Source organism: Canis lupus, chromosome 4 (assembly GCF_003254725.2).
Source record: "Canis lupus dingo isolate Sandy chromosome 4, ASM325472v2, whole genome shotgun sequence".
Classification (NCBI taxonomy): domain Eukaryota; kingdom Metazoa; phylum Chordata; class Mammalia; order Carnivora; family Canidae; genus Canis; species Canis lupus.
Window position 1 is genome coordinate 12,408,234 of NC_064246.1, and position 3,787 is coordinate 12,412,020.

Below are 3,787 nucleotides of genomic sequence, written 5' to 3' on the forward strand. Positions count from 1 at the left end.
ATATTTGACTTCTTTCACTTAGTATATATTTTTATAAAACTTAATTTTTTAAGTTCATGTCTATAGTAGCATGTGTCAGTACTTTCTTTTTTCTTTTTAAAATAATTTTTATTGAAATGTATAACCTATGTACAGAAAAGTGCACATATTTTAACAAAGTATAATTTTTTTATAGTTAACATTTCATGAAACCACCAGACATGTCAAGAAATAGAACACTGCTGGACCATAGCAGCCTCTTCATGTCCCATTCTCAACTTTGCCCCTTCCTTATAAGAAGCCAATATCCTTGGTAATACCATAGATTAGCCAGTTTTTGAACATAATAAAAATGGAATCATGTAGAATGCATTATTCTGTATCTGCTCTTAATCAACTATATGTGTTTTTTAAAAATTTTTTTAAAGGATTTTATTCATTTATTTGAGAGAGAGAGAGAGAGAATGCACAGGGTAAGGGCAGAGGGACAAGCAGGTTCGCTGCAGAAAGGGGCAAGGGGCAGGGCTCAATCCCAGGACACTGAGATCATGATCTGAGCAGAAATCAACAGTCAGCTGCTTAACCAACTGAGCCACCCAGGAACCCCTGTATTTTTAAAAACTTTTAAGAGCAGGTTCACCACACAGTTGAGAGGAATAGAGATTTCCCATGTATTTCCTGACCCTACACATAAATAACCTCCTTCATTAACAACATCATTCATCAGAGTGGTGCACTTTTTTCCCCCAAGGATAAACCTACAATGACACATAATCGATCACCTAAAGTCCATGGTCTACCTTAGGGTTCATTTTTGGTGTAGTATATTCTACAGGTTTGAATAAATGTATAATGATATATCTCCATCATTATAATATCATCCAGAGTATTTTCATTGGTGTAAAAATCTACTTGGGTTTTTTAAATTGCTAAATGTTGTTATACTATATAGATATATACTACATTTTGTTTATCCATTCACCAGTTGATGGATATTTGGGTGGTTTCCACTTTTGGGCTACTATGAATAATGCCGCTAGGAACAAATTTAAGTATAAGTCTCTGTACAGATATTCATTTCTCTAGTGTTGATACCTAGGGATGGAATTGCTGAGTCACATGGAAACTCTGTGTTTAACAATTCTGAAAGACTTTCAACAGTAGCTTGTATCATTTTATATTACCGTATATATGAAGGTGGGAATATATGAGGGTTCTAGTTTTTCAACATTTTTGCCCAGACTTATTTTCTGTTTTTTTTCCCCCCAATTATAGCCATCTTAGTGTTGTAAAGTATTATTTTGTGATTTGGATTTGAATTTCCCCAATGACCAATGATGTTGACCATCTTTTTCAATTTATTAACTAATTTGCTTATCTTCTTTGGAGAAATGTTTGTTGAAATCTGTTGCCTGTTTTCTTTTTTTAAATTTTCCAAAGTGTATTTATTAGATTCCTTTTGGTTACATGTGACAGAAACCACCTCCACCTATCATAGATGAAAGAACAGAATGTACTTTGAGGATGGTGTTGGGGAGAGATATTCATGATATTCAAGGGCAACACTGCAGTGAAACACAGGAAAAACTGGACACAGACTCTGGAGACTGTAGGATACCCAGGCAATCTCTATCCATTGTTTATCTCTCCTTCTCAGCTGCTTCATTCCCATCTCTTATAGGATCTGTCTTTCCATTCTCAGGCCACTTGGCAGGACACAGTTACTGCGAATTATTCTTAGGTTCCCCTCCTTTTATTTTAAAAGACCAATCAGATATCTCTTAGTCATATTCTAATTTCCTAGGGAAGATATTCTAATTGTCCCAACTTGGTTTATTTAGCCAGCCACAGATGAAACAGCTGTGGCCAAGAGGGTAGTAAGTCATGAAACCATGTAGATCCCGGGCAGATATTGGCAACTATGGCCCTCTAGCATCTGACTTTTTTTGTGCATTTATTGAGCAAAGAATGGTTTTTGCATTTTTAAAAAGTTGGGGGTGTGTGGGAGGATACTAGCAAAGAAGAATATGAAACAAGGATGTATATGGTCAGAAAAGTATAAGTATTGGGGCACCTGGGTGGCTCAATTAAGCACTCAACTCTTGGTTTTGGCTCAGGGTTAGATTGAGCCCTGCATTGGGCTCTACACTAGACATGGAATGTGTTTAAGATTCTCTCTCCTTCCCTCTCCTTCTGCCCCTCCCTCCTCTCTCTCTCTCTCTCTCTCTCTCTCAAAAAAAAAAAAAAAGTATAAATATTTATTATCTGACCCATTGCAGAAAAAATTTGCTGATCCCAATGTAGGGGGAAGGGAACAGCTTCTCCAAAAGAAGGGTGATATAGGGATCCTTGGGTGGCGCAGCGGTTCGACGCCTGCCTTTGGCCCAGGGCGCGATCCTGGAGACCCCGGATCGAATCCCACGTCGGGCTCCCGATGCATGGAGCCTGCTTCTCCCTCTGGCCTGTGTCTCTGCCTCTCTCTCTCTCTCTCTCTCTCTCTGTGTGTGACTATCATAAATAAATAAAAATTAAAACAAAACAAAAGAAGGGTGAGATAGACTGATCTGCCATTCTAAAAAAATATCTGTAGGCTATTCATTCCATAGGGTGTGAACACATGATCCCATGTTCAATCTACTTGGGAAACCGGAGGGAAACCAGATAGCAAATTTAAAAAGACTTATTGCAAGACTTCTCATAGTATTTGAAATGGTAGAAAACATTGTGAATCCTCAAAATTTTTTTTTTTTTTTTTTTAAGTAGGCTCCACACCAGGAAGCCCAATGTAGGGCTTGAACTCACAAGCCTCAGATCAAGACCTGAGCTGAGATCAAGAGTCAGATGCTTAACCACTGAGCCATCCAGGTGCCCCTTCAATAATCTTTAAGAGGAAGATATAATGTTTTCTTCCCATATTTTTTGACCTTAGAACCTAATAGGACATATGAGGCTAGAGTTCAAAAGAAAGATCTGGACTGGAGATGCAAATGAAAAAGTCAATACCATACAGATGATAGTTAAAATTGTTTGCCTTTTAAAATTAGGTTGTGTTCTTAATATTGAGTTGTAAGATTTCTTTACATATTCTGGATACAAATTCTTTATTTTTATTTTTTATTTAAGATTTTTTATTTATTTATGAGAATGCACAGAGAGGAGAGAGAGAGAGGCAGAGACGCAGGCAGAGGGAGAAGCAGGCTCCATGCACCGGGAGCCCGATGTGGGATTCGATCCCGGGTCTCCAGGATCGCGCCCTGGGCCAAAGGCAGGCGCCAAACCGCTGCGCCACCCAGGGATCCCACAAATTCTTTATCAGATATAGTTCTGCAAATATTTTCTCCCAGGCCGTGGGCTCTCTTACTTTCTCGATGGTATTGTTTAAAGTCCAAAGCCATATTTCTATAGTTTTCTATGAGTCTAGCTAATGCTGTTTTTAATTATTTACTGGATAATTCCATGTACCTTTCAAACTTAAGGAGGCTTAGTTTCTTTACTGGCAAAATGTGGGCTGCCGCCTCCTATACCCTTGGTAAGGGCTCCTTCTCTGTTTTGTTTTGTGGACAGAACTTATAGGAACTAATTATATAATTCCTATAGTTTTTTAAAATATTATTTATTTATTTGTTCATGAGAGACACAGAGAGAGAGAGAGGCAACAGGCAGAGGGAGAAGCAGGCTCCATGCAGGGTGCCTGATGTGGGACTAGATTCCAGGTCTCCAGGATCAGACCCTGGACTCCAGAACCACACCCTGAGCTGAAGGTGGCGCTAAACCACTGAGCCACCGGGCTGCCCAATAACTCCTGTAT